Here is a 12,946-nt window from a genome sequence, read left to right as displayed (position 1 = left end):
GGTGGACCCCAGAGGCTGGAGTCAGGACTGAGTGAGAGGCATGTCTGTGGCCGCAGGTGAGACCTGAGCCAAGGCAGCCCGACCTCCCTGGGCCCAGCCGGCTCCCAGTCCTGGCTGCCCCCCACGGTGTCTGACTTGGGCGGGCTGTACCTGTCCCACAGTTGCTGCCTGACTGTTCACGCCACGTCCCATCGAGCCACACAGACAGTGTGGATTCAGCCTACCCAACACCGTTCAACATGAACACTTCCACATTCTCACAACCACCCAGGGAGAGGGGCGAGTTGATTTGGCCCCATTTTGCAAGAGAAAAAAAATAATAAAGCCCTTACAAGTGAGGAGACGTTGTTAGTGTGACAGAATTTGCCAGTTGGCACAGCTGAGGAGGGTCTGGGTGCCTGGCCTCCCACCACACCTGATTCTCCCAAGGTGCAAATCTCAGCCAGCAGCATCATTTAGGTCACCCCGCGTCAGGTTTTCTGGTCCCCACCCCTCCCCCCAACACACACGAGGCAGCTGGGCTGAGGGAGTCCCCTGACCAAACTGGGTGCATCCTGCCCCCCCCCCCCAGCTGTCCACACCGGGGAAGCCCTGAGCCGCCACTTCCTTCCCAGACGCTTCCGGTCCAAACCCCCGCAGCCTCAAAGCGCTGCCGCCTGCTGAATCAGCAGCCTTCTGGCTCATTCATAAAGGCACCCTTGGCAGGCACCGCATCCTGCCCACAAGGGCAACCACTGGCCACAGGAAAAGCTAGCAGGCAGCGGCCTCCCTCACTGTCCCCCACCTCCAAGGAAGAACCAGGGACAGAGGATTAAGAAGCTTCCAGATTCCAAGGCTCCTTTCCTCTCTTTCACCCCCAGACGAAACCAAGGCCTGTCTGTTCTTCCTGGGGCCACTCCTGTCACCCCTCCCTCTCCGTTTATGCCTGCCACTCCCGCCCTGATCCGTGGGGTCAGTGCTCCTCTGGCCCTCTTGACTTTCCTCACTGGCCCTGCTATCTCTGCTCTGCTCCCCGCCAACTTCATTGTCTACGATGTCTGCTTTCAGGACCTAAGGCAGGAATCTGCTCACATCCTTGCCCGTGCTCAAGAACCTTTCGTGGCTCCCCATTCACCCCTGAAATAAAGCCACTTTGGTCTGCCTGGCACTCAAGACCTTTCCCGTGAAGTCTCCAGACAGTAAGCCACGGTCTCTTGGGAATGCCTGCCATTCTGGGTAGGGGAAGTCAGGGAGCACCTCTCTCCTAACTAGACCTATCAGCTCCCCAAGGGCCAGGCTGTCTAGAGGGAGAATGAGAGGCTTTCCAGGGGTGGGCAATGGGCTTGCCCACTTTGATTACCTTCCTAGATTCTGAACCCAGTAAAGTTCCCACCCTCATGGCTTACCCTTGGGGAAAGCCTGACAGTCTAGAACCAAGGTGACCTGAGAATTCCACACCACCAAGAGGCTCCTACTCCAACAGCGGGGCCCCCAGGGGCTGAGGGCTGGAGAGAGAAACACAGCTTGGAGACAAGGTGCTGCACAGGGAATGGGAGCTTGGCCTGGGAACAGAAAGCCAATCACTGCCCACTGGGAGGGATGGGCTGCCCGTCTTGGAGCCTCATGGAGACACAGAGATCACATGCTGCGTTTGCACCGCCCTGCCCTCTTCTCTACAAAGGGGAATTCTCATCCCTTGGCAGGACCAGCCCCAGAGTCAGCAGCTACCCCTCCCTGTGAGTCACCAGCCCACCCGCCCTCCTCCTCTTCCTTCATCCCAGTCTCAGCCCAATGTGGGAACTCCAAGGAGCCCTGCCAGGAAAGAGCACAGAGTGCTTTCCCAGAGAGGCAGGACTGAGGGGCCCAGGCCATCCTTGGCCTGACAGTACAGCAAGTTCATCCAACCCCAGCAGAGGTGTGACCACAGGGGAGCTCCCAGGAGAGGACCCAAGACATGCCCCCTTTAAGCCAAAAACCAAAAACAAGATGCCCGAACCTAGAGATGCTCAAGAGGAACTCCTTGCCCCCACCATGACCAACCCATACTCTTAACCCCCTGCCTTCTCCCAATCCCTACAGGGGCCGCTTGGACAATACTTCCCATCAAGAGGGCAAGACGAGTCAAACCACATAACTAGTGTCCATCTATGCTAACCAGCATAGAACGGAGGCAGAGCCTCTGGAAAGAGCAGTTTAGCACCTGGGTCAAGCTATGCCTGAAGCACACATAGACTGCCCAGATACTTGAGTCAATATATATATTTTTATTTTTACTCAAGCTAGTTTCAGCTAAGTTTTTATTATCTGCAATTGAAGGACTGCTTGAATATACATTCATTTGTATATTCAGTAGTACATTTAACCACTCACTGAGCACCCAGGAGGCAGACCTACCAGGTCTGGGGACAAAGAGATGACTAAACTGTGTCTGTTCTCAAGGAGCCTGCATTCCAAAAGGGAAATGCATGGAAATCACTGCACTTCAATATAGTATATTATTTAAGATACTGTAAGAGCTACTTGAAGGCACCTCAGAAATGATAACTCAAAGGTAAGTCCTGAAAAATGAGGAGCAGCTCCCCAGGAAGACAGGCTGGGAAGGGGAGTGCCTCCCCAGCCCCAAGAGGCCTGTCCTCCTGGCACTGCCTCTGTGCCTCTCACCCAGATCCCTCTGAAATAGTAGAAAATGAGTCCCAAGTTTGGCATCCTGGTCTCAGCTCTGACACCACTGTGTCTTTAACAAACAACTTCCCCACTCTAAATTCAGCATTCCTATGTATAAAAGAAATGTTTGGCTGGCGGCACCTGGGTGGCTCAGTTGGCTGAGCATCCAATTCTTGATTTCCATTCAGGTCACGATCTCACAGTTCATGGGATTGAACCCCGTGTCAGGCTCTGTGCTGACAGCACAGAGCGTGCTTAGGATTCTCTCTCCCTCTCTCTATGCCCCTCACCACACACATACTCTCTCTCTCAAAATGAATAAATAAACTTAAAAAGTGAGAAATGCTTTGCTGGATCCTAGCAGAACTTCATCAGTATGTTAAGCTCTCATGTACTGTATCCCTGAGGTAGAGCCAATGACCATGCAGGTCACATTGAAATGTACAAAAGAGTTGCAGCAAAAACCATCAGTTTCCCCCTTTACCTACTCTCCTTTTCTGTACAATTTTTAATTAGGCACATGGCCACTCCGCTGAAGACTACAGTTCCCAGCCTGCCTTGCAGGGGAAAGATGTGTCCGTGTGACCATCTTCTGGCTAATAGGACACAAGAGGAACTGATGTGTACAACGTCTGGGTCATACCCTTAAAGAGAGGGAGCATACCCTCTCTTTTCTCCTCCCCTTTCCCACTAGCTGGAACACAGCTGTGGTCACCATCTGAGGCCATGCTGCCAAAGGCAACACTCTGGGGACTTCAGAACAGCAAGACGCAAGGCCCCCTGAGGGGCTGCAGTATCAGCCCTGGACATACCCGGACTGTCACATGGGTGAGAATAAGCATCTCCTGTAGCGTCACTGTTATTTTGGGTCTTTCTTAACAGCATCTGAAGTGACTAATTTAAGGAGCCATCCCTCCCCTCCTTTCCCTCCTCCTCTCCCAGCTCTTCCCACCCCATGAAAATTGCCACTGTTCAGAGCAGCAAAAGAAAACCACATCTAAAATAGGTGTTTCAAAATATGCACTGGACACTACGTCATTTCAGTCACTTAATGATGCCTGGGCCCAGCTCAGGAGATATTTCAAGGGTAACGTGTGACCTGGCTTGGGGACTGTTTATATGGGAGGGAGGGGCTTAAAGAGGCAAGGACGTCCTGAAGACGTGAACAAATGGGCACCTGTGCGCACCCATCATAAGATGAGGAGACCTGGAAATGAAGCACGTTTGAGGAAGAGCAATGCGCGTCGGGTTTGAGCTACAGCTCATCCGTGCCAAATGTCACATGGACTCCTGGACACACAGAGCTGGAACTCAGAACAGCACAGGTAGCTATCCATGCACTGGTAGTGATGGGAGCCAAAAGTGGGATCATTGAAGATCTTGGAATGCGAACGGGTCCCCCAACAAATTCTGGAGAAACTGCGTAAGTTAAAATGGTCAGGTGTCAGAACAGGGAACCTCTCTCTGGCCACCCGCACAACCCATTTGCCCCCTTCAGTGACGGCACCCACTACCTCCCAAAGAAGTCCACTGGCTTTGGGGCAGCTGTCACTGGTAGAAAGCTCCGCCCTATCCTGAGCCCAAATCTGTCTCTCACACAGTCCTCCTTTGACCTTGTAGAGCAAGTCTGCCCCCTCCCTGCAGGTTTTAGATCTTCTTTTCCCTTGACGAGGTCACACCGGGCAGCCATGCAATATTATTCACCAATACAACCCAGAATAATAGACACACAATAGGCCAGTGACTGGAAGCCACATCCTCACACGCATTGCTGCTGATTCTCATCTCTGCCATCCTCTTCTAATGGATTTGGGGAAGGAGTGGGACTTGATGGGATGTTTCATGTGGGTTACCATTACATTTCATCCAGCTAAGCTGAGTTCATCACTCCAACTGCCGCAGTCTGTTCTTTCAAATTGTGGCAAAACGTATGGAACGTGAGGTTTACCATTTTGTCCACTTTAAATGTACGATTCAGTGGTGTGGAGTACAGTCACAGTGCTGTGTCACCAGCTGTGACCTTTTGAAGTATTGTTTTGACAGTTCCTGGTCAGAAGGCGCTCGATAGTCTTTTGGTGGATGAAGAAAAGAAAAATGAATGTCACCCCCAAAAGATTGCTCTCTTCTCCCTGCTTTGTTTCTTGTGTCATCAAGGTCCTCAGGAAGAGGACAGGAAGAGGAAGACCCCACAGCACGAGGTTCTGCCCCTGGATCAACGTCCGTCCACTCATCAGGGCTTTGAGATTAGGAGTCTTCCTACCCAATTGCCCGTCACATGTCCTGTCCGCAGGGTGTCACTGCTTCTGGCACTTCTGGTGGACGACTGGTCAAATGCAGGAGAACCAGAATAAAAAAGGCTCATCTAAAGAAGGTGTCCTCTTCTTCAAGTGCTCAATTAACAACTGGTTCCAGGATTTTGTCAAGAGTTAAGAACACAATCACCAATCTGTTGTTTCCATAATCGGCTTTCTTCCCCGTAAAACTGGCTATCTGCTCCTTTCAGGTGTCCTGGCATTCACTTACCCATTCATGCCACAAACACGAAGTACTATGGGGATGGAGGGCCCAGCAGTTCCCTGGAGAGGTGGGGAGGCTCTGAAGAAGGGGCATTTCAGCGGCCTGGCAGCTTGAGCAAAGAGTGGGCCCCCACAGTGAGAAGACAGGGGCTCTGAGGAGTGGCTGTCAGGAAATGGGGCATGGGAGGTGGTCAAGGGGTGGTTAAGGACTGATTCTGTACACAGTGGGAAACCAGGGAAGGCTATGACCTCCACCTCCTCTGTCTACTCCAGCTGTCCTGAAGTCTCCTGGACAGCTTCTCAGCTATCTCCTCTCCAAGCTCACTCAGCACCAGGACAGACAATCCAGGTGCCAGGAAACAAATCCCTATAAATAAAGCACATTATCGCCTCCCCACCTGGCCAGAACACCTTCTTCACAGCTTCTGCCACTTCCTTCTTTGACAAAGAAACAAAACAGATGCTCAGCAGACCTTCTCTGCCTTCAGAGGTCAGTCTTGATACTCTTAGTCACTTTCCTCTGCATTCTTTATTCTACAGGGCTTCCGTCTTGTTCTACACTGGCTCTGTCTAGTAACAGGGTTCCCCTGTCCTGCAGGGGACCCAATCCATGTGGTGCTGGTGGGACTAACGCCCAGCCTTGAGCCTCAGCAGGTGACCAGAATTGAGTCACTGAGAACCTTCAGTGATTGGCTCTGGAACAGGCCTATGAGCCAAACCACACATGACCAGACTTCACAGAGCTGTCCTGCTGGAGGGAGTGGGAAAGAAAGGTCCAGATAGTAAATATTTTAGGCTTTGCGGGCCATCTGATATCTGTCACAACTACTCAACTCTGCCATTGTACACGGAAGCAGTCAGACAATGTATAAATGAATGAGCAGAGCTGTGTTCCAACACGATTTTATTTATGGACACCCAGATTTGAATTGCATGTAATTTTCATGAATCACATGATTTTTTTTTTAACCATGACCAATGTAAAAACCATTCTTAGCTGTGGGCTATACAAAAACAAGCGGCAGAAGATTTGGCCCATGGGCTGCAGTTGGTAGGAACTGGATTACAGATCCACTGGCTCCAGTCTCAAAGACGCCCAGCTCGCAGCAAAAATGGGAAACCGTGGGGAACTGGTACATTAATTACGGAGCATCTATGTAAGGGAATATCACAGAGCTTTTGAAAAGAATGTGTACAAATATGGAGATAATTCCACGGCATATATCACATCAATAAAGTATACGGTCAACTGTATAATCGCATTTCTGTATTAACAAATGGTCCCATGGTCCTCTCTCTGTGTGTCAGTATCCGCTATATTTCAGTACTGGCCCTTCCTTCTCCAGCCCTGACCTCCTGGGGTTGGCTCCTAGGCCTTCTCCTCATATCTCTACTATTTTCTCCTAGATGACTTCATCCACTCCTGTGGCTTTAAATACCATTTATATGCTGGCAACTTCCCCAAGCCCACACCTCTCTCATCTGAGCTCCAACTGTCCCCTCAACATCTCTGTGCCAGTGACTGACTCACAGACATCTCCCTTTTAACCTGTCCCTCTTCAAACTGTTGATTTCCCCCCTCGAACCCGTTCTTCCCCAGCTCTTCCCACAGGGGAAGGCACCACTCTCTGCTCAAGCCAGAAACCTGAGTTTCCCTCATCTCTACAATCCATCACTAAGAACAACCATTCCTAACCCCAAAATGTATCTTAGGGGTCGGCAAACTGCGGCTCGAGTACCAGATCCAGCCCATTCCCTGCTTCAGTTCAGCTCACCAGTTAAGAAAGGGTTTACTTTTTTACATGGTTGGAAATCAAAAGAAGAATATCTCATGAGCCACGGAAAGTACACAAAATTCAAATTTCAGCGTCTGTAAATAAAGTTTCATTGGAACACAGCCACATTTCATTTACGTATTGTCTGTGGCTGCTTTTGCACTACAAAAAGCAGAACAGAGTAGTTGCAATAGTCACAAAGCCTAAAATATTTACTTTCTGGCCCTTTGCAGACAAAAGTCTACCGACTTTCCTGATACAGTTTCACTCCTGTTTCTCTCCATCCGTGCTGCTCTCTCTGGTCGGCCACATTGTCATCATCTCTTGCCTGGATGACCACAAAAGCTTTTTCACTGGTCCCTCTAACTTTCTTTTTTCATTTCCCGACTCAGTTCTATATTCCAGACTTGACTCTACACAGCATCCAGAAAAACTGCTATAAAAACATAAATTGCATCAGGCCAACACGTTCAATATTTAAAATTTTTTTTAATGTTTTATTTATTTTTGACACCGAGAGAGACAGAGCATGAGAAGGGGAGGGGCAGAAAGAGAAGAAGACACAGAACCGGAAGCAGGCTCCAGGCTCCGAGCTGTTAGCACAGAGTCTGACGCGGGGCTCAAACCCACGGATGTGAGATCTGACCTGAGCCGAAGTTGGAGGCTTAGCCAACTGAGCCACCCAGGCGCCCCTCACATTCAATATTTAATCAGCTCCGCCATGGCCCACAGAGCCCTACCCCGTCTGGTCCAGCTCTATTGACTATTGTATCCTTCATTCTAGCAAAGTCCCGGCACATAATGAGTGCTCACCTCCTCAGCCTCACCTCCTCCCATCTGCCCCTCGCCACAGTGGCCTCTTCTCCATCCTATTACATGGGATCCTCCTCCCATGAGGCTTTGCAAACACTATTCCTTCTTCCTGCATGACAAAAGTAGCATCTCTTTATCGAGAGAGTCACCTTGGCAGGAATGCCAGGCAGAGATCTGCCACTCCACGAAATCCCTGCTACTCACTGCACAGTTCTTTTCTTCATGTCATACTAGAACCTCCCAGACAAGAAACAGCATCTGCTCTATTGACTATTGTATCCTTCATTCCAGCAAAGTCCTGGCACATAATGAGTGCTCAATGCATTGTTGAATAAATAAAGGAGTGCATGTGTGTTAGAGAGAGAGAGAGAGAGAGAGAGAGAGAGAGAGAGAGAGAGAGAGAGAGAGAGATGTTTGTATATGGGAAAAGGGTCTGGAAGTGTGGTAGTGAACCCAATTCTGGGACATGGGAATAAGAGTAATAACCATTTCTTGGTTGATATACTTGAGTAACTCTGACAATGAGCATGTAATTCTTTAGCAATTAACAAAAGAAAACAGCAACTCCAAAGATTTTTATAGATCTTAGATGGGGCTCCAGCACTCACTTGCTAGGCTCCCTAGGGCAAACCCATGCCTCTCTGGGTCTTTATCTCCTCAGCCCTCAAAGGAAGGTCCCACCACCATCCCAGGCTGTAAGCTTGATCACATGTTGAGTGGCTGTAGTCAGAAAAGACTTCATGGAAGAAGTGAGCCCTGGTGTTTAAAGGAGATGAGTCTGGAGTCACAGATACAGGTTTAAATCCAGACTCACCACTTCCTAGTCATGAGACTTCTAGAAAATATCCTCTCTGAGGCTCAGCTTGCTCACTTATAAAATAAGATTATAAATTACCCTCTAGGATGATCCTAGGACAGCCTGGGAACAGCGCCCCCCCCCCCCCACTTTTGACCTTCCCTTTTCCTGATAATCTGAGTCAGTTTGAGCCTTTTGTGTTGTTAAATGGAATCATTAGGCCAATTTGTCTGTCCCAGGATTACAGTTTGGGCTTAAGAGCAAGTGGCCCTGGGTTCAAATTCTGACTCAAAAGTTTTGCTAGACACATGACCAAGTATAAATAACTTAAGCTCTTTGAGACTTGATTCCACATCTCTAAAACAGGAGTAACAATCTCTACCCCACAAGAGCTGCTATGAGAATAAAATAAGACAATATACAGAAAGGACTTGAGAAAGCACCTAGCAGCCACAGACAGTGGTAACAATTGTTATTCCTGTCGCTATTATAGGCATAGGCATAGGGATAAGCCCTCCTGGACTCCCTGAACTAAGCATCACCCCCTCCCCAGCTCCTCTGTTGGGTTACAGATCAGGTCCCATGAGACCATCACTACTTCTGTGACCCCCTTTCCACCCCATTCCACCTGCACCCCAGTTCCAAGGCTGCAGACTCCCAACTGGCCCCATCTCTGTGTCTGGCTCATCCCTTATGGTCCTCTCCCCCTTCCTCCTCCCAAATACAAGATCACAGCACCAAGCATTATGGACTCTAGCCCCTACTGTCCCTGCTGCTACCATATCCCCCAGTACAGGGCACAAATTCCAGTGTCCCCTGAAGGAAGGCCCAGTCCGGGGAGCCCGTGCTGACTTTAGGGTAACCTGGGAGTCCTGCTTCCCAGAGATAGTATCTCTTCCTACCCCCAGGATCCCAATAAAAAATTCTTCTCATTCCCCACTCCTAGTGGGTTTCCTTCTGATACACTCTCCCTGTGCCTGGGGAAGGCCAGATGCCCAAAGGAATTAGAGGAGTGGAGGGGGCATCCATTCTCTGGACCACAAAGAGAATGAGAGGGAGAGTGGGGGCAGCTGGCAGGGAGCACCAGTCAGAACTGGAGAGTGGAGGAGGGACTTCGGAGGCACGACTGTGCCGAGGACTAGGCCTCTGGAAAAGCACTCTCAGCAATGGTCCCGACTGGGATACCCAGGTCAGGCCTGCCCTCTCCCTGGCCTCCTGGATGAGTCCCCTTTGCCTTGCTGTGGGGACCTTGAGCATGTCTTGTCAGACTCCAGCAGGAGGGGTAAAGCCTTTCCCTGCCTCCAAAGTGGCAGAAAGAACCTGTTCTGGGGACAGACAGCATTCCAGCTCCAGCATTTGCCAGCTGGGTGTCCTTGGACATGTGACTTCCCCTCTCTGGGCCTTGGCTTGCCCATCTATACAATAGAGCTAATGATACCCTACTCCACAGGACTGATATGATTAAATGAGATAATATGGACTAAACACAACACACTCCAGCACAACCTGACCCCCTCCGCCCCCAGCCCCCACCCCACAAACCTGAAAACTCCATGTTCCTATCTGGAACTTCATACTGCAGAGGTGGCAAAATTGGGATGTGGCAGCCAAGGGTTGCCTAAAAGCACATGTGGCCCTCTCCCAAATGTGTGATCCACTTGAGACCAAAGGAAATTTCTCAAGGATCACATCAACCAGTTCCCACCCTCTTACTTCCCCCAGGCCCAGACTATGCCTTCCCCTTCTGCTAGTGGACCTCCCTGTCAGGCCTGCCCTGGGGTATGGAAAAAGGACAGCAATGAGAAGTGGACACCCACTCAGAGGATAAGCTCATGGGCAGTGACATCATCCTGCCTGCCCTTCTTCCTCCTCTCTTGACCCCATGACTCAGGTTCACAGCCTCAGGCCCCATGTGTTCAAAATCTTGGAGGCTGCTTGGATTTGGATCATTTTCTTCACATTTATTTATTTTTTATTTGTTTAATGTTTATTTAGTTTTGAAAGACAGAGACAGAACAGGAGTGAGGGAGGAGCAGACAGAGAGGGAGACACAGAATCTAAAACAGGCTCCAGGCTCTGAGCTGTCAGCACAGAGCCTGACGCGGGGGTTGAACTCACGAACAGTGAGCCGAAGCCGGACACTTAACTGACTGAGCCACCCAGGCACCCCTGTTTTCTTCACATTTAAAATCCCACATGTCCAACCAAGAACCAAGCAGCAGGCCAGAGACTTGTTCTACAACACTGTCTAAGACTCCCCTTGGGTGCTATGGAATCATGGCTCTATGGTCATCCTGACACCCCGAGCCCAAGCAGTACTACCCTGCTCACTGTCAAGGCCAAACCCTGCTCCAAAGAATGTAGACTTGTCTTGACTCCAGACAAGACAAGACTACAGGTTAAGGGTGGAAGAATTCCCCCAGGAAGGCTCCGAGGTCAACCTCACCAGAGTAAAGACATAGCCTCCTCAGAAGGGACAACATTTTTATAAATGTCCTTTCCATAAACATTCAAACACCCAAAACCTGGCTGTCAGGCATCAGAGCATCTCTGACATTCAGCCAACCTGCCTCCATTGGGTGCCTGGTCAGACTACAGAGGGCCAGGAACAGGATGGAGAAACAGGTCCCCAAATCCAGACACCCCTTCCCACCCTCAGGCTCGCATTACCACAGGCTTCTCACCTCTAATAAGCCAAGCCCCCGATGGTCTGATTTCTTGCAGCACAGGAGTCTGGAGTAAATTGGAAAGCTCACTAAAGGCAAGCAGGAGGGAGACACCACCACTGATGTCATCGAAGAGAAGAAAGAACTCCAAACATCAGTCATGGGACCAATAAAAGCATTGCTGAGGCCCCTTAGTGCAAAGCTTGATCCTTCAAGAGTCCCTTTTTCCCTACAACCCCTTAGTGCAAGAACTGATGTTCACAGCCCCGACCCAAAGTCACAAAGAAAAATTCACTGACCTCAGAAGTGTCCTGATGTCAGACTATGATGTATGTAATATGAGAGAGAAAGAGTTCCACACTCAATATAAGTGTTAGCGCTAAAGCTCGGGAACACCAGATATCAGGGAAATGTATTCACCCAAAATAGTCCCTTCCCCAGATGAGCTGGAAATATGAGCCATCACTCAACTCCCCCCGGCCCAGCCCTCCACCCCTTCCTGCCACTCAGATGGGCCCAACCCATCAGACAAGTCTCAACCACAATTTCAAGTTTAGACTTTAATTTCCCTAGGTCCCCCAAACGACAAAGAAGGCTGCACAGCATAAGATTTCCTAGAGATTTCTGGGAGGCCAGAGGGAATGAGAGGAAGTGGAACTGAATGAAGAACTCTCTTAAAGACAGAATAGCTTCATTACTTTCTAATACAGAAGCTAACTGATAAAGACACGCTTGCAAGAAAAGGACCCGGGGCCTTAATTTAATGATGCAATTGACTCATTACAATTATCCACATCCAATTGGAAGGTAAATAGTTTTTCTCAATTAAGTCAAACAAACCCTTTCCCTGTTCCTCCAATCTTTTCTGCTTTACTGTGTTGCCTAACGTTTTCTTTCCCTCAGCGATAGATCCATCCATATCTGAGTCATCAGTCACGCATTTCTCATTAGGGCAGGTCCGGCTTAGAAATAAATCCCCTTTTCTGGCAGTTCACTCTGCCTTAGGCCACCAAACCTGCCAACCCCCTCTCTGAACAGCAGCTGAGGGCCTTGGGACATGGACAGTCAACTCTCTCTCTTCTAGTGTGTCCCCACTCCGGTCCCCGCCTTCCCGTCACCCAGTTCCCCGTCTCCTCTCCGTCCCGCCTCACCCACCACCTCCTGGACACTTCCCGAGCCCAAATTGCCCCATCCCTGCTCCCTCGTGTTCTCCTCCCACCCCCATCACGAATTCTCCCCATCACCCTGGTCAGCGGTCCCTGCCGGTTCCCGGAATCTGTCCCCCTCATTCCCGCTGCTGCCCGTGCAAGTCCTCCCTCCACTCCGTCCTTCAGGGCAAGCAGAGTGGGGCCCCCTTCCCCACCCCCACCCCTCCCCGGCAGCTCTCCCTCCTCAGGGATGGGACTCGGTGTTTTCCTCTACAGGGCCCTCTGCAGGGCCCGGGAGACTCCGCTTCCCTCCTAGTTCAGGCTGGCTTCCTTGAGCTTTCCAGAAAAAACACGGTGACAGATCGGTCCCCACGCCCCTGAACGCCCAGGGCCTCCGGCAATCACAAGCACCCACCAGCCTCCTCCAGGGCCTCCCTCCTCAGTGCCTAGCCCGCTCGGCTGCGAGGTTGGGGCGGGGTTGGATTCTGGCAGCGCCCGCGCCTCGGGGGCCCAGAGTCGGGCTGCGCCACGGACCCGGGGAGACTGCCGGGTGCAGGCGCCCGGCGAGGGAGGGCAACGCACGCGGTCC

The 12,946-nt window shown here is 50.6% G+C and overlaps 1 protein-coding gene across 3 annotated transcripts in view; it reads right to left on the bottom strand.

Annotated features, from left to right (window-relative positions):
* Positions 1-12,946, bottom strand: part of CD276 (CD276 molecule) — a 33,215-nt gene that overhangs the window by 15,102 nt on the left and 5,167 nt on the right. The window lies entirely within an intron of this gene.

The sequence above is a fragment of the Suricata suricatta genome, chromosome 9, assembly GCF_006229205.1.
Source record: "Suricata suricatta isolate VVHF042 chromosome 9, meerkat_22Aug2017_6uvM2_HiC, whole genome shotgun sequence".
NCBI classification, from domain to species: Eukaryota; Metazoa; Chordata; class Mammalia; order Carnivora; family Herpestidae; genus Suricata; species Suricata suricatta.
This window is presented reverse-complemented; position numbering and strand designations above follow the sequence as displayed.